The sequence below is a fragment of the Schistocerca serialis genome, chromosome 3 (assembly GCF_023864345.2).
Source record: "Schistocerca serialis cubense isolate TAMUIC-IGC-003099 chromosome 3, iqSchSeri2.2, whole genome shotgun sequence".
NCBI lineage: Eukaryota > Metazoa > Arthropoda > Insecta > Orthoptera > Acrididae > Schistocerca > Schistocerca serialis.
In genome coordinates, this window is record NC_064640.1 from 922,071,208 (window position 1) to 922,099,004 (window position 27,797).

Consider the following 27,797-nt stretch of genomic DNA (forward strand, 5'->3'; position numbering starts at 1 on the left):
TGCTCTTCAAGCAAGTATATCTTATAAACGCTTTGATCTTGTTGGTTTGTTACTTTCTTAGTTATTTTCTTCCATTTTGTAAAAAGATTTATTCTGGAGATTAGTAGGAAATGATCTAATCCTATACCTTGTCCTCTATAAACTCTTGTATCCGTTACTTGGCCCACTAGCTTATCATTTACTAAGATGTAGGCAATTATTGATCTAAGACCTCTGCTGGCCCAAGTATATTTGTGTATATCCTTTTTCTTAAAAAGTGAATTTGTGATTTTTGAATTGTTGTAAGTGGCAAAATCTCTTAGTAATTCTCCATTTTCGTTACATATCGGTTCTCCAAATGGACCTATAACGTTTGTTACTGAAATCACCCATCATAATAATCTGATCAGTAGCACTGTATTTACTGTCTTCTGTAGTTCTTCATAGAAGGTTTCAGACTCATCTTTTTTCCCTTCTTCAGGCACATATACACTTATAAAGGTGGCGTTACCCCTTATCAGTTTCAGCCTGACTGTAAGCATCGGGTACTTCTTGGTTTTGAGACAAATTCACAGAGCTACATACTGCGCGTTTCTCTCGTTACATATCATGCTGAAAACTATTCATATGTTCCCTGGTGGCCCTGACTGAGTATCTTGTGGGAACAGTTATAATTGGGTGCTTTGTTAATACTGATCTACTTTGTAAACTTTAATTTACAAGCTTACAGGAATGAACTGGTACAGGAGTAATTTGATCCAATCAATTTCTAATTAATGGTTGAAATATGATTTCTCTTAATCATGGTACGATCCGTGGGAGCTATATTGAATTTAAAGAGCAAGGGGCTGAGGTTGTCGCTGCAGCTGGCTGACTCTGTTTGTGTACAGCCATTAACGATGAGATTTCTCGTTTGTAGTGGACATGATGTGACGGCTTTCGCTGACGTCATGAGAACGTTTCTGATGTTTACAGCGAAAAAGTTACATGTGCTTTGACTAGAAGGCAGTACCATACAGAGTACTGCTTTTAGGAGCATAGGAGGCTAGACTAGCTCAAAGGCCTACGTGTGCAAGATGCTAAACAAACTGTAGCTGAAGCACCGATTAGTGAAAATGTATAGCTCGTAAAATATTTGAAGGACCGCTGGGAACTCGTGCAATCGACGAGTCGGTTGTTGTCCCTCGTCGGAGATGCAACAGAGGTCGTACCGGTCGAATGGAGGCAGATTTATTTCATTACTATATCAATTTATCGAAACTGACACTTGAGATCCATAGGGGTTGATACCGCTCATTTCGTGTATGGAAAGACTACAAGAATCAGTTCTGTTTCTATCAGTGGATGTTGAGTTTCATCGCCATTACCCAATATCTAAAAACCAGTGTTGTGGTTTTAAGCAGATGTACTTGACTGGATGATGGGAGCCTCCGGTGCTGACAGGTGATCTACATCTGCAAATTCATAGATACCTGCTAATTACATTTAAGTGCCTGGCAGAGGGTTCATCCAACCACCTTCACAATAATCCTCTATTATTCCAAACTAGTACAGCGCACGGAAAAAACGAACGCCTTTATCTTTCCGTGCGAGCTCTGATTTCCCTTATTTTATTATGATGATCGTTTCCCCCTATGTAGGTCCTCGTTAACGAAATATTTTCGCATTAGCAGAAGAAAGTTGGTGACTGAAATTTGGTGAGAACATTCCGCTGCAACGAAAAACGCCTTTGTTTTAAATATGTCCACTCCAAATCCTGTATATTTCAGTGACACTCTCTTACCTATTTCACGATAATACAAAATGTGCTGCACTTCTTTGCACATTCTCGATGTACTCCACCAGTCCTATCTGCTAAGGATCTCACACCGCGCAATAGTATTCTAAACGAGGAAGGACAAGCGTAGTGTAGGCAGTCTACTTAGTAGATTTATTACATTTTCTAAGTGTCCTGCCAATAAAACGCAGTCTTTTGTAGCCCTCCCCACAACAGTTTCTGTGTGATCCTTCCAATTTCAGTTGTTCGTAAATGTAATTCCTAGCTATTGAGTTGAATTTACGGCCTTTAGATTTGACTGATTTATCGTGTAATCTAAGTTTAACGGGTTCCTTTTAGCACTCATGTGGATGACCTCATACTTTTCGTTATTTATGGTCAATTTCCAGTTTTTGCGCCATATAGATATCTTTTCTAAATAGTTTAGCAATTTGTTTTGATCTTCTGATGACTTTACTACTCGATAATCGACAGCATCACCTGAAAACAACCTAAGAGGGCTGCTCAAATTGTCTTATAAATCGTTTGTATGGATAAGGTACAGAAAATGGCCTATAACACTACCCTGGGAAACGTCAGAAATCACTCTGTTTTACTTGAATACTTTGAGTCAGTTACTATGAACTGTGACTTCTCTGCCAGGGAATCACGAAACGAGTCACGATATTCCAGAAGCACGCAATTTCACTACAAGCCGCTAGTGTGGGACAGCGTTAAAAGAAATCCAGAAATACGGAATCAATTAAAATCCGTTGTCAATAGCACTCAACACATCGTCGGATTAAAGAGCTAGTTGTGTTTTACAAGAACGATGTTTTCTAAATCCTCGTTCACTGTGTGTTAATAGGCCGTTCTCTTTGAGATAATGCATAATGTTCGAATGCAATATACATTCAAAAATCCTGCTGCATATCGACGATAGTGACATGGGCCTGTATTTCAGTGGATTACTCCTACTACCTTTCTTGAATACTGGTGTGACCTGCGCAACTTTCCGGTCTTTGAGTACAGATCTTCCGGCGAGCGAATGGCTGTATATGACTGTTAGTGTTCAGCTATTGTATCAGCATACTGTGAAAGGAACCTAACTGGTATGCAGTCAGGACCGGAAGACTTGCTTTTGTTAAGTGATTTAAGTTGCTTCACTACTCCGACTATATCTATGTCTACGTTATTCATGTTTGCAACGGTTATTGATTCGAATTCTGATATATTTACTTCGTCTTCTTTGATGATGGAATTTCAGAAGGCTGTGTTTAGTAACTCTCCTTTGGCACCACTGTCGTCGATAGTATTTCAATTGGTATCTCCCGGATAAGGCACTGATTGTGTGTTACCATTAGCATACTTCACCTACGACCCGAACCTCTTTGGATTTTCTGCCAGATTTCGAGAAAAAGCTTCGTTATAGAATCTATTACAAACATCACTCATCAAAGTCTACTCTAAATTTCGAGCTTCTGTAAAAGATCGCCAATCTTGGAGATTTTATGTCTGTTTAAATTTGGCATGTTTTTTTCGTTGTTTCTGCAACAGTGTTGTGAACCGTTTTGTGTACCAAGGAGGATCAGCGTCGTCGTTTGTTAATTTATTTGGTATAAATTTGTCAGTTGCCGCCGATACTACTTCTTTGAATTTAAGCCACATCTTGTCTACACTTATGTTATTAATATGGAAGGGGTGTAGACTGTCTTTCAGGAAGGTGTCAAGTGAATTATTATCTGCTTTTTTGAATAAGTATATTTTTCTTTTCTTTTTGGAGGATTTGGGGTTACAATATTCAGTCTCGTTATCACAACCCTGTGTTCACTAATCTCTGCATCCATTTTGATGCTTGTTATTAGCTCAGGATTATTTGTTGTTAAGAGGTCTAATGTGTTTTCACAACCATTTACTGTTCGTGTGGGCCGGCCGCGGTGGTCTCGCGGTTAAGGCGCTCAGTCCGGAACCGCGCGACTGCTACGGTCGCAGGTTCGAATCCTGCCTAGGGCGTGGATGTGTGTGATGTCCTTAGGTTAGTTAGGTTTAAGTAGTTCTAAGTTCTAGGGGACCGATGACCACAGATGTTAAGTCCCATAGTGCTCAGAACCAGCCACTGTTCGTGTGGACTCATGAACTACCTGCTCGAAATAATTTTCCAAGAATTCATTTAACACAACTTCGGATGATGTTTTATACGTACCTCCGGATTTAAACATACATTTTCACCAATATATCAACGGTAAATTAAAGTCTCCGCCAACTATAATGGCATGAGTCGGGTATATGTTTCAAATTGAACTAAAGTTTCCTTTGAACCTTTCAGCAAATTTATCATCTGAATTGGGAGGTCGGTATAAAGATCTAATTATTATTTTATTCCGGTTGCCAAGAACGACCTCTGCCCATACAAACCTACAGGAACTATCTACTTAAATTTCACGACAAGATAAACTACTTCTAACAGCAACGAACACCCCACCGCCAACTGTGTTTAGCCTATCCTTTCGGAACACGATTAGGTTCTTCGCAAAAATTTCCGCTGAACTTATCTCTGGCTTTAGCCAGCTTTCAGTGCCTATGATGATTTGAGCATGGGAGATTTCTTTTAGCGCTTGGAGCTCTGGTACTTTCACGAGACACCTACGACAATTTACAACTGTTACACCGATGGTTCTTGTATCCACGTTCTTCCTGTGTTCGACCTTCACTCTTTGAGACTGAAGTACTTTTTGTGTTTTCCCGAGACGCTCTAACCTAAAAAACCTCCCAGTTCAAGCCACACAGCCCTTGTTACTCGTGTAGCCGCCACCTGCGTGTAGTAGACTCCTGACCAATTGGGCGGAACCCGAACCCCAACCACAGTATGGCGCAAGTCGAGGAATCTGCAGCTTACATGGTGGCAGAACCGCCTGAGACTCTGATTCAGACCCTGCACTCGGCTTTGTACCAGAGGTCCGTAGTCGGTGCTGTCAAGTATGCTGCAAGTGGTCAGCTTTGCTTTCATCTGGCAGCCTTTACCATTCCTGTTAGCCGCTCGAAACGGGAGAGAATTTCTTCCAACCCAAAGCGACACATATCATTGGTACCGACGTGAGTCATCACCTACAAAAATGGTTCATATGGCTCTCAGCACTATGGGACTTAACATCTGTGGTCATCAGTCCCCTAAAAATTAGAACTGCTTAAACCTAACTAACCTAAGGACATCACACACATCCATGCCCGAGGCAGGATCCGAACCTGCTACCGTAGCGGTCGCGCGGTTCCAGACTGCAGCGCCTAGAACCGCTCGGCCACACCGGCCGGCCACCACCTGCAGCTGGCTGCACCTCGTGCTCTTCATGGCTTACGGAAGGACCCGTTCCACATCTGGAATGACTGCACCCGGTATGCACACGGAACGCACATTGGTTTTCTTCCCCTTCTTGGTAGCTTTGTCCCTAAGGTGCCCAATAATGCGCTTAACGCTGGAGCTCCCAACTGCCCTATGTGAATGCCTGGGTCTTGCAGGCTGGGAGATTTCCTCTGAAACAGGCCATACAGCTACATTTGGGTGAGCGACGGTGTCAGCCACAGTCAGCACCTGGAACCTGTTTGTGAGACTAACTGGGGAGACCTCACGTGCAGCCTCCTGGGGAGTCTTTCACCTACCACGGCCCAAGGCGACCTCCCACTCGACGGTGGTTAAGGGGCCAACCTCAGTAAGAGCAGTAAGTGGGTTGGTCATCGGTGAGGACCGATTGGAAGACGTGCTGGACGTCCGTTGGATCCCCACCGTCGGCCCACAACCAGTGATGTCCATCCACGGAAGCTTCAAGCTGTGTAACCGAAGCCATCATGGCCTGGAGCTGAGAGCGAAGTGTCATCAACTCGGCTTGCATCTGCCCAAAACAGTCACAGTACGTATCCATACTAAAGACTGTGGAAAATTACACTATTAAGACAAATGGACTATCGACACCTGCTGCAGAACTCTACTGCAAACCCTGACAAAAACGCAAGACCTGTGCTTAATAAATTATATTAATACGCAGAGATTCAAAAACCGAACTACCGAAGCCCTCAGGTGAAACTAAATAATTCTCCCCTGATTAGGAACTTATAATATGTCACAAAATCGGATTACTTTCCGACACAAACTAAAATACGAGAACTGTTTCTACTAGATATTAAATTAACACGCCGAAACTCAAGAAACTAAACTATCATAGCACAGAGATGAAACTATACAATGAGCTCCTGGTTAGGAACTCGTGAAAGTCACAAAATCGGTTGTTTCCCTGTTGCTGCTTCTGTCTCGGACGTCTGCTGCTGCCTGACTCAGCTATTTAGTTCTTCAAAGTATAGTGTATGGCGACATAAGAAGATCATACAATTAACCGAGGGCAGCCTTATCCAGAATATAGCCGTGTATGGAGCTTGATGGTGTCTATGAAGTTTGTTAAACTTGGAAAAACCGTGTTTTTATTTTTATTTGTATATTCTGCAAACGTTTCTGTGACATTGTAGGCTGCAAGTTGGGTTAAGTGATGTATGACTCTATTTCATTTTCCGGTTTCCCCATGTTTCTCCATGGTGATGTCACGTGTGAGATCGCTAGGTTTAACGTCTATTGGTCATACTGGTTTTGTACTAGTTGCCTCAGTGACTGGTCTGAGTTAAGAAAAGAGTTGATCAATATCTGTAGACAAGCAAATATGCTCAATAGCTATCTTGGAGGCCTTATTAAACCTATACAGTAGTCTACAGGCTCTATGACTCTTTTGGGACATCCTGAACGCTTCAAGGGTTGATCAAACAGTGAGAGCTGCTTTATTCCACAAAGTCACACATGATCAAGCGACTTGTCCTAGCAATTACGCCTCGAAGATTCTCATATAAATATTGTGATGTCGAAGAGAACTTGTTACTAAGAAGCCACCAAACAGAAATTAAGAAAAACTGCACTGGCTGTGAGGCATTGATTTGCAAATGTGCTCTGTGCTCAACAAGGCGAGTCTGTTATTGCCATTTTCATATCTCTATGGTGCAACAAATTGAAGAAGATTTTCGTTTTTATTCAAATGAATCAGCAATCACTGTTTTGCCATCATTTTGGGTAGAAGTTACTTTTCCTTCTTCTGGTTATTGAAGACTGACTGAGAGTTTTACTTTACACTGACACTGACTCTACTGTCAACGTAATATGTTCCTTTCTACAATATCGTTCCACTTCTTTTTGCCTTCCCAGCCCACTTTTTTGGTTATGGCAAATTGTTTCTTTTCAGAGTTCCATCGAATGATTTGAGGCTTTATATTGCTTGTAGGTTACAGAATTTCTCTGTGGATGTTCGCGTTTTGCAACCATTTCTCTATTGTAGTCTTCTCATCTGCGTTTCTCTGTTTTGAGAGTAGTGGCAATGACAGAGTTCTCAAGAAATACCTATTTCTGTCCGTAAAGATCAAGGGATGTACTACGTATGCATAATGCTTACACGACAACTAGCATAGACGCTCCACAAAATTTCTGATGAATGAGTTTTAGTGTTTTCAATGGGCTTAATAAAGAAAAACAATAATACTTGTTACCGCTATTGATTTATCGTTGTAGCTTGTAGTTGGTGCACTGAGTGTTATTAGTATCTACGCTCTAGCCCGTAAACCTAGTGACAGAAATTAGAATAGTGTCAATGGCTTATAGTGTTGATATTATGGCCGTGGTTCATCTAGGCATTCTGTTGTTGAGACGCGATCTACGTTCCTCACTTCCAAACCCACTCAGGGAAACCATTGACTCTGCAAACGTATTATTCCTGTGGCTAGTATACATGGCAACATCGCATAATATATTTAGCAACATCGTGATGATAACGTTACTTCCTGGAATGGAACATAATTATCCTCCTAAAATCACTAGGTATATCTGAATGATTTTCATGTAAGTTTTAACATCAACTGATCAGATCTATGCTTCTGAGTCCATGAAGGTCATTCCACGGAGAAAATACAACTAATCTCGTCTTTTACATCGGAAATTATATATATTAGCCAATTAGCCACCACTATGGCAATGACAGAGCAGAAAACACAGCAGTAGCTTGGTAGCTCATCATTACTGTGACTGTCGTCTGAAACGATGACTCTATTAGTTATGGGTTCGAAACTGGCTGGGGAACTACTATACCGTGTCTCTATATATCCTCTTCTTTAATCTGTCAGGCCGACAATGGGCAAGGAAATCTTAAGAAAACCTTTGCATCGTAGGTCTTCTCACAACTTTAAAGTCAGTACCGCTATTAGACTGTTTTTTATTTGCAGTGTTACATTTACACGATCATGATTTCGGCTTTACAATGCCATTACCAAGTGTTTTAATGTTATACAGTGCCTACACTATTACACACATTGTCTAAGGGTCAATATTTCTGGTAAAATCCTAGTGCTTTGTTTTATCACTCAGTATACCATCTTCTCATAACCTTCATCCACTACCTCTTAGATCTGTAGATGAAAAACATCTGAAATTCCTCAATCACACACTTGGTAATACCAGAATTTCTCAGCGTCAGCCAACAACATTAAAATTTTTTGCGCATACGTAATTTGATTAAATACTGAGTAATACTGAACAACTACCTATTTAGGTGGCAACTTAATTTCGTCCGTGTCAGACTGAGACTTTGTCGTGGAAGCGGTAAACGATAGTTTCAGGCGCTCACCCCACATTGAACTCCGGCATTTAAATGGAATGTGAATTATGTACCTGGACGTAATCTAATGTTGTGTAACATGAATATCTTAAATATCGTTCCTTGTCTCAGCTAAATCCTATAATAGGGAGATGTTTCCGAAATGCTTAACGGCAAATAAATGAAATCGTTTGATTTCAAATCAGTCAAAATGTTTGGAAACAGAACAATGCCATCAAGATACGTCCTGTGAACATTAAACTGTCTGCTGATGCTATTGCTCATCATCTCTTGCTTAGCTGACAAATAGTAGGTCGCATAAACATAAAACAAGAGAATGAGAAATAAATATCGAGACTAGGAACCCAATAGTTGGCATTACCGTCGGCAAAGTCATTAAGAAGTCGACAAATGCTAAAGCAACGGTATTAGATGACATGAGAGGGGAACATGTTAAACATTTAGGCAGCAGAGGAAGTTCATTGCGTCTGTTAGTTTTCTATGTTGATTTGTCCCTAAGTAACAGACAGATCCCTAATACGCGTTATAGACATTTTCTTGTTTTCGCAGCTAGTGATCGTGGTGACGAGCGTCAACCCATTTCCGGTGCGATAACGTACGACGTCTCACTACGTGACAAAACTACGCCATTTATCAACGGACCCGGATCAACTCCCACCATATACGAGTTACTCAAATAGATTAGACAAGGGTAGCCAGCCTCGTGTTGACCAGCGAGGCGAGGATAAAAAACGTTACCACCTGTATTCCACTATCAGCTCTGTACAGACCTCATTACATTACTTTAAGTTCCAAATTCGTACCACTGCACAGGAAAAATACATTGCTCCATTCTCCACTTAACTCCTAACTACAACACTGTGCAAAGGAAAAAACCAAGAAAGATTCAGCAGTCACAGGAAATCATGCACATCATTTCTCACGGGAACATCATAGTTCATTTTCCATTTAAGAAGCATGAACTGCTAATTATTTTCACGATGTGCTGCCTTACATTAGCAACACCAGCTTCTTCTGCGCCTCTACTTTCCACGTCTCTGCTTTGAAGCACAAAATTTCCGACCAGCCATTACTACTGTGGGCTACCTCTGTAATGTCTCATACCTCTGTTGTTAACCAAAACACGCCATGAGAAGACGGAAACTGCTGATGAACTTCCCCGCCCAATCACAGCGACATAACTTATGAGTTCTTTCAGTACTTCGCAGGCCGGAGTGGCCGAGCAGTTCTAGGCGCTTCAGTCTGGAACCACGCGACCGCTGCAGTCGCAGGTTCGAATCCTTCCTCGGGCATGTATGTGTGTGATGTCCTTAGGTTAGTTAGGTTTAAGTAGTTCTAAGTTCTAGGGGACTGATGACCTCAGATGTTAAGTCCCATAGTGCTCAGAGCCATTTCAACCATCTTATCTTGCTATTGTTCCGAGGCGTCTCTCAACTTCTTCCTCTGCTCTGTGTCCCTTGCTATTGTTGCCATGATGACCCATCAAACGATTGCAGCTCATCTTGCCAGCTTCCTCTTCCAGTTAGTCTGTTACTTGCAAATAATCGTAGGCGAATCCGTATGTTATACAGTTTCCCAGAGTTCGCGTCCAAGACATGAACCTTTTTTAAGAAAATCCTATGACGAAATAGGAGACTCTTTTGCCATAAGAGAGTTTGTGGAACTGTATTTCATAGCGTCCACGCTATAATGGGTCTTATGCGGATGTTTTAGACATGAGAATGGAAAATGAAATAATAATGTGTAATAATGTGGTTTTGTTGAACAAATGATAATTTAGTTTCATGAAACTGTCTATCGTACTTCTCTCATGTGCATAAACTTCTAGTTCAGTGTGATGGCATACCAATATAAACTATCTCCTACCACTACTACAAAATACTTAGAACAGCTGAAACGTGAGAAGGAATTTGTGATTACCGAAATCGTATAGTTTTGCAGTGACACCACCATAAAAGTGTCTGAGATGAACGTTCAAGCGTACCAGACGGCCGCTTGTCAAGAGCGAGGTTTCGCATGTGACATCGGCATTAAGTGGGTTAATGGATGGGGCAGGGAAAGTGAGGAGTTCCGTCAGCGGTCAGCTCCGGAACACTAAGCTAACAATATCGCAAGCTCTCGGCGCTGGCGTCAATCTTCCTGGAACAGCAAATCTAAAGCGGTTTTTTTTTGTAAATCACAATACAACTTCCCGTTTTTTCTAAATGCTTGTTTGGTTTTTTTTGTGCCTAGGTTCAGAGAGGTTGGACATATTTCATTCGAGTGATAAGGGAGAACTTATGTCACAATGAGTGGTAAATGAAAATCTTGGCGGTATCGACAATTTTCACTGAGAAAAAAAGTAGGTCATTGTTCTATCCACACATACACTTGTATATTTCCATACGAAGTTTCCAGCATTAGCTTGTTGATGTATATTTTAGATCTGACGCTTCTCTTCCCTAAAGCGTTACATACTTAAGCTGTTACTTACGTCGTTTACTTGATATATTATTATAAAGTGGTAAGCTTACAAGGGTTCTGCATAGTTGTTTGTGCGGAGAAGTAATTTTTGAGAAGAAAATGCGATACGTTGGCACGTTTCTGATTTAATTAGAATTGAAGGTAGCCAATCAGGTCGTTGCGTGCGCAAAATCAAGTGGCCCGCGAGAGATGGTGTCGCCAAATGTGTTCGTTTGGTTTCCTAAAACCGAACAAGAGAGCGATACAAAAATTGGACATGGGACGGTAGTAAGGACTGAACCCGAGCCAAAAAGTTAGCAGTCTCGTGCGCTGTCATCTACGCTAATGAAGTCAGAAATGGCGAGACCTAACGAATTGTTTTCTTGACAAATTTTTCTCAGCACAACCTATTCTGCAACACCCTTACAAGGATTTCTGACTGTTTCTGACCATCCTATACGTGATAGTGTTTTTGGCATACTAAATAAGACTAGTAGAAGAAATATGTGACATTTGTGTCATTTATACTCTCAGAAATCCACACCTATAATGAGACATATCAAAGAAGCGTGAACAATGCCTGCAATAGGTTGCAGAGAAAAAGGTTTACGTATCTATAGATTTGTAAACTGATACTGTCGTTGGTGAATAAAGAAAAAGAATAAATAGCATCGAATAAATTCCCTACTGTCCTGTGTATGCGATCTCTTGTCTTAACGATATTCTAATCTGTATGTATGAAAAATACTGCTTAAAATTCATTTATCGCAGTGAGCACTAACTTTTTAGTTCTCTCTTTTGTCTGCCAATTAAACTGTAAGCTGTTGCTTCTGGTCTTTGGTGCAGTTCACACACTTACAGTACCGTACCACACATGACCCTGAACTTATTCACTAGTACACTACAAGACACTCACCCTTACCATGATCAAAAAGACCGCTTCAGCTGTGTCATATTTCTTTATTTGTGATCAAACTAGTTTCGCTGCGTTAGAGCCACATTTTCAGAGATACATATTTATTTCAAAATTTATTTCAAACGGCAACCAGTAGCTGACCCAACGTTCCTTGTCTGATTGTGATGCAAATATTCAACTTTCGAGAGGTCAGCGGTTGAAAACTTTTTTCATAATTACTCAAAGCGTGTTGCGACATCTACTGGTTACCGTTTGAAATAAATTATGAAATAAGTGTGTATCCCTGAAGATATGGTTTTAATGCTTCGAACCTAGTTGGATCACAAATTTATGATGCAGCTGAAGCGGTCTTCTTCGTCTTGGTACAATTCTACAGCCATGGATGCCCACAGTACAATAATAGCTGCCCACAAAGTTCATCTACACTTCTACACTTCAGGTCTTGCTATTTACAACCCACGCTCATTGTGAGAGTACTTGCTACATTAGCTGTTTCATGTCTACGGGTGACTTTGTATAAGAAAATATAGCAGCACTGACAGTCAGCAATCATCAATACCTTCGGGATGAACAAGCACGCGGGATGCATCACAGGTGGCAGTACGAAGTTCACCACATATGTCTGTGAGGTTGTTTTCCATCGTACCTTTACAGAGCTCACTACTTGTTGATGGGCCGGTGAATCGCAGGGTAGAGATCATGACCATTTCCAGTACCTGAACAGGTTCTCGGTTCGTTTGGCAACATTTAATGACTGTCCTTTGTTCTCATCTACATCTCACCAAACGAAACGAGTCTGAGTGCCCACCCCACTGCAGGCGAGGCACACAATGGTAACCAAGACACCTTATATCCTTTCGCGAAGCGCTTCGAAATGGTGTAAGTGGTAACTGAATCGTGAAACGGAATTTTATCTGGATTCATTTTTGAAGAAGACATTCTTATACTCATTGTCCAGTCTCGATGCTGCTGATTCCACAACAAATGCGTTTGTCTTTGTAATCGCGTGTGCAGTTGTGCGTCTGGAACTCAGACTAACAGGACTGACTTGGGAGTCTGCGATAAATAGTCTGTAGGGAAACTGTAACTTCTGAGGCAGCTGTAGACTAGGAATGAAATTGTCTGTTGTTGGATTTCATAGAGCAGCTAAGACCAAGTATCAACCCCCTCATGGAGTTGTTGTTAGTGTTGATCGACCTTATACTCCGTCTCTAATGGTCAAATTGTCGACGGGACGTCAAGCACAGGTCTTTCTTTCTTCGACTTTTAATTGGCTTATGAGAAACATTTCCTTTGTCTGAGAAACCTAGCCTGTTTCAAGCCGTCTTCTTAGCCAACGTGTTAAACAATATCCGAATGACACCTTGTACATTAAGTTGTGAAGTTCATGAAAATGATTTACTCGTCGACCTCCATGATTTAAGAATAGTAACTCTGTGTTATGAAACAAAGTTCTGTGTATGAATCACGTATTGGATTTTAAATGTGCCGTTACTGTGTGTGCCATTGTAAAGCAGACGGTAAGGGATATGTTATGGAACAATTATGGCTGCTGTGTTGTGGGTGTTTACCGAGAACCGACTGATATTTTTATAAATCTAATGGCGTGTATATAAGATCAAGTTACCATTTGTCACTTTGTGCAAACACGACTAAGATATCATGGATACAATGCAGGGTGCTGTATCATGCATTCGAAGCACTGGGCACCCCTTTCCTACACAGGTAGTACAATTCTGATCTTTGGCGAAATCTTGACGCCCAATTACTACAGAACTACATGTTCTGTTTTTTTTTTCCTTTTTCTGATGATGCTTAAATTTTGGCAGCTAGCTTTGTATTATTATTCTCTATAAGAGATAGAGAATGTTACTGGAATACACTATCGAAGAATAACAGACATATGTAGTAGCAGTGTAGAAGTACGTGCGTAATAGTAATGTTATAACATGACAACTATGACGAGAAAGGGCTGGTTCAAATGGCTCTGAGCGCTATGGGACACAACATCTCAGGTATCTAGTCCCATAGACTTAGAACTGCTTAAACCTAAGGACATTACACACGTCCATGCCCGAGGCAGGATTCGAACCTGCGACCGTAGCAGCGGCGCTGTTCCGGACTGGAGCGCCTAGAACCGCTCGGCCGCCGCGGCCGGCCACAAGAAAGGGGGAATCATACGTTTGAGTTCTTTGCGTGCCAAAAAATTGGTTATTAACACACTGGTAAGAGTCTCAAACAAACAGGGCTGCTGTTTGGTTCATAAAGCTATAGTGTAAGAGTTACAAGTAATAAATGTAATGAAATTTTATGACACTATAAATCTCATCAATCAAATAATATTCTATTGGGCTCATAACTGCTGGAAAGGTAAATAGAAAATATCAGTTATGACTTTTGTTTGGAAAATGCATAACTATTTGAAGACAATATTTTTTCCCGCTTCGCATTAGATTAAAGGGCGTTGCCCATTCGTATCAGCGACGCTCATCTCCGAGATAACAAATCCTATAATGGTAGAGTCACAAAAGGCAAAATATTCGGTTCAAGCATTCATTCAGGCACATAATTTTAACCTATTAAAAGAGTTCAACACCAGCTTCAACGGAGAAACTTCATGGGAATAAAAACAGATATTTCCTGCTTGCGCTACCCGTGTTGTATACGGGGTGACGTTACGAGAACTTATTTAGAATTTCAAAGGGCTAAGGGTTTCTTCATATTTCTTCATTGTACCATCTCAGTGGGTACGGACAAAGTATTTCCTTCTCCCGTGGCGCATGTGAACGTAATTTCGTTCTCAGCATCTCATCACCGGCTATTTTATTCTTTCGCCAAATATTTCATAGAAGGTATGTCGGAATTGTACTAGTCATGCTGAGGTATTCCTGGGTAAGCCCCATTTCTTTAGTGTTTCCTCCATCAACAGCTAAATGGCACGTGAATTAATTTTGCTCCAGTCTAAGCATCCCCAGAACTTTTAGCTACAGCCTTAAATGAGACTTTTTGATCTAATGAAAACTTTTATTTGGTACAGTGCAGACGACGTTCCTGGAAAAGTACTAAGTCGCTTTGAAAACTCGATGTATGGACGGAGACACTACAGTTTAGTGTTATTTTTCTGTTACCTTCACCGTTTCCATGGTCTTGTGATGAGCCATTATATGGTTTTTTTCAAAGAATAAATTATGTCTTCTTAATGGAATTACATTATACCTAACAGATCTGTATTTGATATTGTATTTCAATCTGAATCAATATTTTAAATCAAAACTCACAGGCTGAAGAGAAAATGTTACTTACAAACATCGTAGTAAAAGGAATTTCATTACTGTGAAAAATATCTGTAGTATATGGAAAAACCATGCTAAAAAGTTTTAACTTTAGGTCAGGTTTTTGATGCTGTGTGCCTTACATTTCTCACATCCTACAGAAGTCTAATAAAATGTGGCCACATAATAATCTGATCATTTGTGTGCAGTATGAGGGAGATATGAAAATTTTCCCAGCCAGGAACAGAAATAGACATTACGTCTCCTAACACTTTTCGTTATGTTGGCATATATTGTACAATTAGCCTTTTACCCACAACTTCACCTGTGCAAGTGTTTGACACATGTACTGAACACACATCCTCCTCCTCCTCCTCCTCCTCCTCCTCTGCCCCTCACTTTCCATCTCCACCTCCCCCTTTTCCTTTTCTGTCTGCTCACTACCCCTCGACACCTTTCACCTGCCTGATGTATTTCCCCTCCATCCCTTCCCTGTTTCGATTTCCTCCTCTACCTTGTTCTGTCCATCCCCTCCTCCATCCATCTCAACACGTCCCCAGCCATGGTCAACAGCTGTGTAACCCCTGGAATATCGTTCAATAAAACAAGCTAATACTACTCCTACAACATGCCTGTTATGCAGGACGGGCTGCATATCAGTGGCCTGAAAATCACTTATTTGTCCCTGACATACAGGCCGCTATGCAAGCAGGTCGATAAAGCAGACCGATAATACTCCAACACAACACACCTGTCTCGCAGAACAGTCTACATGTCAGGGCATGGGAAACTGGTTCTTGCCCCTGAAAAGGCTAGCACCTTTCCCACACAACATGACTGTTGCTGCCAGGTACTGAAAAATAAGATGCTATTGCCCATAGTGGCGCTACGAGGTCTTAAACCCTACAGTGCTGATACTCATTTCTGTACCAAATTTAGTTGAAATCGATTCAGAAGTTTGGGAGGAGATCCGAGAGATACACACATACTCTCCGCTTTATATACCTCTATATAACAGATAAGACAAGCCAAGGGTCAACTACTTTGTGGAGTAATTATACTAACATGTCTATGTCACAAATTCATTTATTCTCTCTTCAGTCTGCAGAGATTGACATTAAGAATGTCATGAATGTAAAATGTAATTTGGAAGAAATTCTTTTATCTGATTTACATTAATCGCTGTTCATTTTGAAGTCTTATTGTTAATGCTAAGATAAATGTGAAATTTAGAGTATTAAGAAGTTAAATAATGCTTACCCTAAGCACTGATGTTTCTGATTACCATTTGGTGCTGCCGAGATAAATATTTATATCGGCCGAGCGGTCTAAGGCGCTGCAGTCATGGACTGTGCGGCTGGTCCCCGCGGAGGTTCGAGTCCTCCCTCGGGCATGGGTGTGTGTGTTTGTCCTTAGGATAATTAATGTTAAGTAGTGTGTAAGCTTAGGGACTGATGACCTTAGCAGTTAAGTCCCATAAGATTTCACACACATTTTTATTTTTATTTTTATCGAATTGTCTGTTGAATTCTGATCATAGTTGTTTAATTAACACTTTGTGATGGTAGTTGGAACGCATTATTTGTTTGGATGCTCAATTGGTAAATTTCTTTCGTGTAAGTTCTGTATGCTCTGAATATATGCAGCTCCTAAGGGCTCGAAATACATACTGATTAAACAAGCGAAACGAAAATCATATTGTGAATAAGTAGCGATTGGATTAAAACTGGGCTCTAAGTTTTCTGGAATTGTGAAACTTGAAGGAATCCTAAGACTGCAACTGCAAAATGAAAGTATGGTCATCATGGTACAGGGCAACCAGTGAATGAAACAACTGACGACATAAACGTGTCAGAGGAACACGTATGTCACAGTTTAATTGAAGAATCAATATGGGAACATCCGTGGTTTTATCGTGATGCGCTATTGCATTGCTATTATTTTTTGGACCCTACTATGAAAGTAACAGCTCTACAGCAGCAGTTGTGAGGAGTCTTTTCACTCTTAGCGTAATGATACCGACGACACAGCGAAATGACATGTCTGCTGCGCACTGGTTAGCTGGTTTCTACATCTTTCACTGACAAATATGATTTGCCATACGTCATTAAAAGTGGTACATCGCTACAAAAAACGAGCTCCTGACCAGAATAAATACCCGTCATGCTTAGCCAAAAATGTTCCAGTCTAGCAGAAGAAGCCACGAGGAGAGGGCTACACCAGGCAGTGGGGCGACATATTTCTGCAAGCCATCACCATGAGTTCGGGCCTTCGCCACCACTGGTTCAACTGCAGGTTGTGAGTCCACCTCCTTGGACTTGGTGCCTTGTTGTGTTGAGCTCCTTTCCGGATCATCCTGGCCGCAACAGACTTCTGCCCTGAGGACAGCCTTTCGATACTAAGACAGTGTAGCCACTAGCCTTCTTATGCCGGTGTGGGCATCCTCGTTCCATGCGCCTTCACTTGCAGGGGCCAGTTCCACTTCTGAGAGCTGACATCCCCTGCGGCAACTACAGCGTTCCTCAAAATCACTGGCACGCCTTGCCACAAGAAGCCTCACCACGGATAGCTGGTGCACTTGCCACTCTGAGTGCTGTCCTCATCATGCGCCAAAGTGTGGCCGGGTCATCATGAAACAGTGCAATGAGGGTTGTAGATCGCATCTGAATAAGATTTTAGCTTTTTTTTGTTTGAGTCATCAGTCTTCTAACTGGTCTGATGCTGCCCACCACGACTACCTCTCTTGTGCTAACCCTTCATCCCAGGGTGACTCTTGTAATCTACATCCGCATTTATTTGTTGCATGTATTCCGATCCCTATTTTCATCTATGATTTTTACCCTCTACAACCCCCTATAGTACCATGAAAGTTGTTCCATAATGTCTTAACACATGTCCTACCATCTCGTCTTTTTTTCTTGTCAGTCTTTTCCAAATATTCTTTTCCTCATCGATTCTCTGGAGAACGTCCTCGTCCTTAACTTATCAATCCACCTACTTTTCAGTGTTATTCCGTAGCACCACACCTCAGATGCTTCGATTCCCGTCTTTTCCCGTTTTCCCACAGTCCTCCTTCCACTACCAGACAATACTGTGCTCTAAACATACCGGGTGATCAAAAAGTCAGTATAAATTTGAAAACTGAATAAATCACGGAATAATGTAGATAGAGAGGTACAAATTGACACACATGCTTGGAATGACATCGGGTTTTATTAGAACCAAAAAATGTCCGACAGATCTGATCAGAAAAGCAATAATAGCATAACAAAGTAAGACAAACCAAAGATGATGTTCTTTACAGGAAATGTTCAATATGTCCACCATCATTCCTCAACAATAGCTGTAGTCGAGGAATAATGTTGTGAACAGCACTGTAAAGCATGTCCGGAGTTATGGTGAGGCATTGGTGTCGGATGTTGTCTTTCAGCATCCCTAGCGATGTCAGTCGATCACGATACACTTGCGATTTCAGGTAACCCCAAAGCCAATAATCGCACGGGCTGAGGTCTGGGGACCTGGGAGGCCAAGCATGATGAAAGTGGCGGCAGAGCACACGATCATCACCAAACGACGCGCGCAAGAGATCTTTCACGCGTCTAGCAGTATGGGGTGGAGCGCCATCCTGCATAAACATTGTACGTTCCAACAGGTGTTTATCAGCCAGGCTGGGGATGATGCGATTCTGTTACATATCGGCGTACCTCTCAGCCGTCACGGTAGCAGTTACAAAACCAGAATCACGCCTTTCCTCGAAGAAAAAAGGCCCGATAACGGTAGATGTGGTAAATCCAACCCATACCGTGACTTTATCGTCGTGCAATGGAGTTTTCACAATAGTTCAAGGATTTTCGGTAGCCCAAATTCTGCAGTTGTGGGCGTTGACAGACCCTCGGAACGCGAAATGAGCTTCGTCGGTCCACAACACGTTACTCAACCAATCGTCATCTTCCGCCATCTTTTGAAACGCCCACACCGCAAATGCCCTCCGCTTCACCAAATCGCCAGGTAACCGTTCATGATGCTGATGGATTTTGTACGGATAGCACCGGAGGGTACGCCTCAGTGCCAACCAAGCAGTAGTGTATGGAATGCCGGTGCGACGTGCGACTGCACGAGCGCTGGCTTCCCCGTGCATAGACGAACCCGCTACAGTCTCCATTTCTTCCTGAACTGTTTCAGCAGCATTACACCTTGTGCTCGGTCGGCCACTACGGGGTCTATCGTCTAAACAACCCGTGGCTTCGAACTTCGAAATCTTTCTCGCCAAAGCTGCGTTTGTCAACGGACCTTTACCCGTTCGAATCCCCTTCCTATGGCGATAGGATCGTAACGCTGAACTAGCACATTCCCCATTCTGATAATACAGCTTCACTAAAAGAGCCTTTTCAGGTAAAGTCAACATGCTGCGACTGCTGGCGCATCTGATTCTCTCTCTCATTACAGCTCCTTTTATACACGATTGTCACGCGCAGTCACCGACGTCCAGCGCCATCTGTCGGACATTTTGTGAACTTTGTTTTTTTTTCTAATAAAACCCCATGTCATTCCAAGCATGTGTGTCAATTTTTGCCTCTCTATCTACATTATTCCGTGGTTAATTAAGTTTTCAAATTTATACTGACTTTTTGATCACCCGGTACATACACAGAAATTTCTTCCCGAAATTAAGGCCTCTTTTTGATACTAGTAGACTTCTTTTGGCCAGGAATGCTTTTTTCCCAATGATAGACTGCTTTTTATGTCCACCTTACTCCATCTGTCATGGGTTATTTTGCTGCCTGGGTAGCAGAAATCCTTAACTTCATCTACTTCGTGATCACAAATTCTGCTGTTACGTTTCTCACTGTTCTCATTTCTGCTACTCCTCATTACTCGCTGTGCCAGTTCTAGGCGCTTCAGCTCAGAACAGCACTGCTGCTAAGGTCGCAGGTTCGAATCCTGCCTCGGGCATGGACGTGTGTGTGATGTCCTTAGGTTAGTTAGGTTTAAGTAGTTCTAAGTCTAGGCGACTGATGACCTCAGATGTTAAGTCCCATAATGCTTTGAGCCATTTGAACCATCTGAATCCTCATTACTTCCGTCTTCCTTCAATTTACTCTCAGTCAATATTCTGTACACATTAGATTATTCATTCCATTCAGGAGAACCTGTAATTCTTCTTCGCTTTCACTGAGGATAGCAATGTCATCAGTGAATCTTATTATTGTGTAGTGCCACCACCGTTTAAGATAGGAAAAAGTTAGATTCGGTGCAATATTTCTGAGCGCACAAGCTACAGAAAGGAGCAGGCCTGTTGACAGTAAGTTACGCTTACCAGTGGTTGTGAAGTAGAATGGAGGCCACAAGGTCGTAGAACCACTGACAAGAGTAAACACAGTGGTTTGCATGGCGCAGTTACAGGAGCGGTGTGTTATCAAAAAAGAGGTGCACAGCCATGTATAAATAGGTGTCCGTTTTTAATGAGGGGGATTCAAGTGTGTCAGCTCTCCTGGATGGCGGGGCGTGTCACACCACCGGCTACATGCAGCAGCAGCTGGGGCCCCAGCATTCCAGTTCACGATGGGTCGCTGGTTCATGCCTCTGAGGCCAATGCTGGGTCTGTAGCCAGCCAGCGGTGGCCTACTCGACGGCTCGCTACCGCGGGAAGACTTGTTGGCTCCCAACATAGGCCGGAGGCATGCCCAGGCTAGGGCGACAGATTTGGCTGTCGTATCGCTGACACTTGTTGTCGCCTGCGATCTTAACCACGACGGCGAAGGAGCATGCAGCAGGCCGCCCTGCGACTCGCAACGAGCAGTGCTGAGGCAACGGGGACGAAGGCCGCTGAGTCGGCTGCCAGTCCATCCTGACGTCAAAACACCATGGCTGTACACGGCCGGCACGCCACAGTACGTTGCATGGGTCGCTGAGGTAGCCCTTCTGCGCCAAGCTGCTTTGCAGACATCGAAGTGGCGTCCTCGGCATCGAGGGACCCTGTGATGCAGACAGAGAGAAATGCGGCACTGTAGCTGGGAATAATAAAAGACTTGAAGATCACAGCCAAATTTTAATACGGCGCAACCTGACAGTTTCCATCCACATCCAATATTCCTCCACCTCACGCCAACATCTATATTTGGCAGTGAGAGCTACAATTGATATCCTTTCACCACGAAATTTAACTGCATTCTTGAAGCTCTCTTTTATTGCCGTTATTGTTTATTCGATGTCTAAATTGTATTGTAGGGGCGTAAGACTATATCCCTGTCTTACATCATTTTTAACCCGACCATTTCGTTCTTGATCTTCCGTTCTTATTGTTCCCTATTGGTTCTTGAATGTGTTGCATGTTTCGCATTTTTCCCTGCAACTTGCCCCTACTTTTCTCAGACTTTCAAAAATCTTACACCAATTAACATTGTTGAACGCTGTCTCCATGTCGACAGACCCTAAGAACGCGTCTTGATTATTCTTTACTCTTGCTTCCTTTATCAAGTCCAATGTCAGAATTGTCTCTCTGGTATCTGTTGCCTTCTGTCCAGAAATTGGTTTGACGCAGCTCTCCATGCTACTCTATACTGTGCAAGCTTCCTCATCTCCCAGTGCCTACTGCAACCTACAGCCTTCTGAATCTATTTAGTGTATTCATCTCTTGGTCTCTCTCTACGATTTTTACCCTCCACGCTGCCCTCCAATACTAAATTGGTGGTCCCTTCTTGCCTCAGAACATGTCCTACCAACCGATCCCTTCTTGTAGTCAAGTTGTGCCACAAATTTCTCTTCTCCCAAATTCTATTCAATACCTACTCATTAGTTATGTGATCTACCCTTCTAATCTTCAGCGTTATTCTGTAGCACCACATTTCGAAAGCTTCTGTTCTCTTCTTATCCAAACTATTTATCGTCCATGTTCCACTTCCATATATAGCTACACTCCATACAAATACGTTCAGAAACGACTTCCTGACACTTAAATCTATACTCGACGTTAACAAATTTTTCTTCTTCAGAATCGTTTTCCTTGCCATTAAGAGTTTACATTTTACATCCCCACTACTTCGACCTTCACCAGTTATTTTGCTCCCCAAATAGCAAACGTCATCTACTACTCATTTCCTAATCTTAATCCCCCAGCATCACCCGACTTAATTCGACTACATTCCATTATCCTCGTTTTGCTTTGGTTGATGTTCATCTTATACCCTCCTTTCAAGACACTTTCCATTCCGTTCATCTGTTCTTCCAGGTCCTTTGCTGTCTGTGACAACATTACATTGTCATCAGCGAACCTCAAAGTTTTTATTTCTTTTCCATGGGTTTTAATTCCTACTCCGAAGTTTTCGATTCTCTTACTGCTTGCTCAATATACAGATTGAATAATACCGGGGATAGGCTACACCCCTGTCTCACTACCTTCCCAGCCACTGCTTCTCTTTCATGCCCTCGACTCTTATAACTGCCATCTGGTTTCTGTTCAAATTGTAAATAGCCTTTCGCTCCCTGTATTTTACCCCTGCCACCTTCAGAATTTGAAAGAGAGTACTCCAGTCAACACTGTCAAAAGCTTTCTGTTAGTCTACAAAAGCTAGAAACGTAGGTTGGCCTTTCCTTAATGTATCTTCTAATATTAGTCGTAGGATCACTATTGCCTCACGTGTTCCAACATTTCTACGGAATCCAAACGGATCTTCACCGAGGTCGGCTTTTACCAGTTTTTTCATTCGTCTGTAACGAATTCGCGTTAGTATTTTGCAGCCGTGACATATTAAACTGATAGTTCGGTAATTTTCACATATGTCAACACCTGCTTTCTCTGGGATTGGAATTATTATATTCCTCTTGAAGTCTGAAGGTATTTCGCCCGTCTCATATATTTTGCTCACGAAATGGTAGAGTTTTGTCAGGGCTGGCTCTCCCAAGGCTGTTAGTAGTTTTAATGGAATGTTGTCTACTCGCGGGCCTTGTTTCGATTTTGGTCTTTCAGTGCTCTGTCAGACTCTTCACGCAGTATCATATCTTCATCTACATCCTCTTCCAATCCATAATATTGTCCTCAAGTACATCACCCTTGTATAGACCCTCTATATACTCCTTCCACCTTTCTGCTTTATCTTCTTTCCTTAGGACTGGTTTTCCACCTGAGCTCTTGATATTCGTGGAAGTGGATCTCTTTTCTCCAAAGGTCTCTTTAATTTTCCTATAGGCAGTAACTATCTTACTCGTAGTGAGATATGCCTCTGCATCCTTACGTTTGTCCTCTAGCCATCCCTGCTTAGCCGTTTTGCTCTTCCTCTCGATCTTATTTTTGAGACGTTTTTATTCCTTTTTGCCTGTCTCATTTACTGCATTTTTATATGTTCTCCTTTCATCACTTAAATTCAATATATCATCTGTTACCCAAAGTTGTCTACTAGCCCTCGCCTTTTTACCTACTTGATCCTCTACTGCCTTCACTATTTGATCCCTCAAAGCTACCCTTTCTTCTTCTACTGTATCTCTTTCCCACATTTTTGTCAATCGTTCCCTTATGCTATCCCTGAAATTCTCTACAACGTCTGGTTCTGTCAGTTTATCCAGTTCCCATCTCCTTAAATTCTCACTTTTTTGCAGTTTCTTCAGATTTAATCTACAGTTCACAACCAATGGATTGTGGTCAGAGTCCACATCTGCCCCTGGAAATGTCTTACAGTTTAAATCCTGGTTCCTAACTCTCTTTCTTACCATTATATAATCTACCTGAAACCTTCCAGTAATTCCAGGCCTCTTCCATGTATACAACCTTCTTTCATGATTCTTGAACCAAGTGTTAGTTATGATTAAGTTATGGCCTGTGCAAAATTCGTCCAGGCGGCTTCCTCTTTCATTTCTTACCCCCATTTCATATTCACCTACTACGTTTCCTTCTCTTCCTTTTCCTACTTTCGAATTCCAGTCACCCATGACTATTAAATTTTCGTCTCTTCGTCGTCTGCGAAGCTAGTTGGCATATACACTTGTACTACTCTCGCATTCATGGACTTCATGTCTATCTTGGCCACAATAATGCGTTCACTATGCTGTTTGTAGTAGCTTACATGCACTCCTATTTTTATTCATTATTAAACCTACTGCTGCATTACCCCTATTTGATTTTGTATTTATAACCCTGTATTCAACTGACCAGTAGTCTTGTTCTTCCGGCCACCGAACGTCCCTAATTCACACTATATCTAACTTTAACCTATCCATTTCCCTTTTAAAATTTTCTAACCTACCTGCCCGATTAAGGGATTTGACATTCCACGCTCTGATCATAGAATGCCAGTTTTCTTTCACCCGATAACGACGTCCTCTTGAGTAGTCCCTGCCCAGAGATCCGAATGGGGGACTATTTTACCTCCAGAATATTTTACCCAAGAGGACGACATCATCATTTAAGCATACAGTAAAGCTGCATGACCTCGGGAAAAATTACGTCTGTAGTTTCCCCTTGCTTTCAGCCGTTCGCAGTACCAGCACAGCAAGGCCGTTTTAGTTAGTGTTACAAGGCCAGATCAGTCAATCATCCAGACTTTTGCCCCTGCAACTATTGAAAAGGCTGCTGCCCCTCTTCAGGAACTACACGTTTTATCTTAATAGATACCCCTTCGGTACGGCTATCTGTATCGCTGAGGCACGCAAGCCTCCTCACCAACGGCAAGGTCCATGGTTCATGGGGGGTCTGGTATCTTTACCTTTCCTAAAGCCAGACAGATTGTCATCTAACACATCCTTAGTTTTCTTTCCCATTTTTCTTGTCAGTATCTTGGATGCACGAGATGTTAAGCTGATTGTGTGATTATTTTCCCTCTTGTCAGCTCTTACAGTCTTCGGAACTATGTGGATAATGTATCCTCGAAAGTAATGTGGAATGTCGCCAGACTCGTAAATTCTATACACCAACGTGAATAGTCGTTTTGTGGCCACTTTCCGAAATGACTTTAGAAATTCTGATTGAATGTTATCAGTTCGTTCTACCTTATTTGATCTTAAGTCTCCCAAGGGCCTCTTCAGTTCTGATTCTAATATTGGATCCCCTACGTCTTCTACTTCCCTGCCGGTCGACATTTGCCTGACGGTGACTGGCGAACCGTGTCGGGGTCGCGAATCCCTGGGCGGAAGGCGAAAGTTGGTGCTGTCAGCAAGGCTGTACCCATACGCCTCCGTAACTGGTTTGAGGTACTACCCACTGCTGAAAGTACTTCTGAGCCAGCAAGTGCGTTCTCGCCTGTTGCGGCAGTGGCTGGTCTTCCTAAGAGGTCTGGACAAGCGCAGAGGGTGGGATGCATGTCATTTGGAGCTCCAGTGTTAGGCGGGTGATGGAGTCTCTTAGGGATATGGTAGCTATGGACGGAAAGAAAACCAATGTGCACTCTGTGTGCATACTGGGGGGGGGGGTCATCCAGGATGTGGAAAGGGTCCTTCTGGATGCCATGAAGGGTACCCGGTGCAGCCAACTGCAGGTTGTGGCTCATGTCTGCACTAATGACGTGTGTGGATATGGCTCGGAAGAGGTTCTCTCTGGTTTCGGGTGGCTATCTGTGTTCGTGATGACTGCCACCCTTGCTAGCGAGATAAAGGCAGAGCTCACCATCTGCAAAATCGTCGACAGGTCAGATTGCGGACGTTTGGTACAGAGCCGAGTGGCGGGTCCGAATCAGAGGCTCAGACGGTTCTGTGACCGTGTAGGCTGCAAGTTTCTCGACTTGCGCCATAGGGTGGTGGGGTTTCGGGTTCCGTTAAATAGGTCAGGTGTCCACTACACGCAGGAGGCGGCTACACGGGTAGTAGGGGCTGTGTGGCGTGGAATGGGCGGTTTTTTAGGTTAGACAATCCGGGAAGACCAAAAAGGGTTCCAGTCTCAAAGGGTACAGGGCAAAGACACGACGGGAATCGATCAAGCAACAGTCGTTACTGTAGCTATATATTGTCATAGATGTGTTGGAAACGTACCAGAGCTTCAGGCGCTGATAGAAAGCACTGAAGCTGAAATCTTTATAGGAACAGAATGCTGGCTAAAGCAGTAGATAAATTCTGCAGAAATTTTTACAGAGGCGCAAACCGTTTTCAGAAAGGATAGATTAAATAAAGTAGGTGTTGGTGTGTTTGTGTCTGTTGGTAGTAGTTTATCTTGTAGTGAAATTTTGATAGATAGTTCCTGCGAATTAACTGTGGGTAGCGGTTATACTCCACAACCGTACCAAAATAATAATTGGCTTCTTCTACCGACCCCCCGACTCAGATGATATTGTAGCTGAACTGTTCAAAGAAAACTCGAATCTCATTACAAATAAGTACCACACTCATACAGTCATAACTGGTAGAGACTTCAATGTACCCTAGATTTGTTGGCGAAAATACATGTTCAAAGCCGGTGGAAGACAGAAAACATCTTCCGAAATTGTACTAAATGCTTTCTCTGAGAATTACTTTGAACAATTATTTCATGAGCCCACACGAATTGTAAATGGTTGCGGAAACACACTTGACCTCTTAGCCAAAACTATTCCTGATCTCATAGAGAGTGTCATGACGGATACAGGGATTACTGAAAACAAGGTCATTGTAGCGGGGCCCAAAACCGTATCAACCGAAATCACTAAAAATAAAAGCAAAATAAATCTATTTAAATAGATATATAGAGTATGCAGATACAATAGCGCCTCTCTTAGCAATCATATACAACCGCTCACTTGACGAAAGGTCTGTTCCTAAAGACTGCAAAGTAGCACAGGTCACATCAATATTCAACAAAGGAAATAGGAGTAAGCCATTGAATTACAGACCCATATCACTGACCTCAATTTGCAGTAGGATTTTGGAGCATATACTGTACTCCAACATTATGAATCACCTTGAAGAAAATGACTTATTGATACATAACCAACACGGATTCAGAAAATTTCGTTCTTGTGCAACACAACTAGCTCTTTATTCCCATGAAGTAATGAGTGCTGTCGACAAGGGATCTCAGATCGATTCCATATTCCTAGATTTCCGGAAGGCTTTTGATACCGTTTCTCTCAAGCGACTATTGGTTCAAATGGTTCTGAGCACTATGGGACTTAACTACTGAGGTCATCAGACCCCTAGAACTTAGAACTATTTAAACCTAACTAACCTAAGGACAGCACACGCATCGATGCCCGAGGCAGGATTCGAACCTGCGACCGTAGCTGTCGCGCGGTTTCAGACTGTAGTGCCTAGCACCGCTCGGCCACTCCGGCCGGCACAAGCGACTATTAATCAAATTGCGTGCATATGGATTATCGTCTCAGTTTTGTGACTGGATTCGTGATTTCCTCTCAGAGAGGTCACAGTCCGTAGTGATAGACGGTAAAGCATCGAGTAGAACAGAAGTGATATCTGGCGTCCCGCAAGGAAGTGTTAGGCCCTCTGCTGTTCCTGATTTACATAAATGGTCCAAATGGCTCTAAGCACTATGGGACTTAACATCTTAGGTCATCAGTCCCCTAGACTCAGAACTACTTAAACCTAACTAAGAACATCACGCACATCCTTGCCCGAGGCAGGATTCCTACCTGCGACCGTAGCAGCCGCGTGGTTCCAGACTGAAGAGCCTAGAACCGCTCGGCCACAGCGGCCTGCTTTACATAAATGGTCTAGGTGATAATGTGAGCAGCCCTCTTAGATCGTTTGCAGATGACGCTGTACTTTACCGTCTAGTAATATCATCGGACGATCAATTCCAATTACAAAATGATCTAGAGAGAATTTCT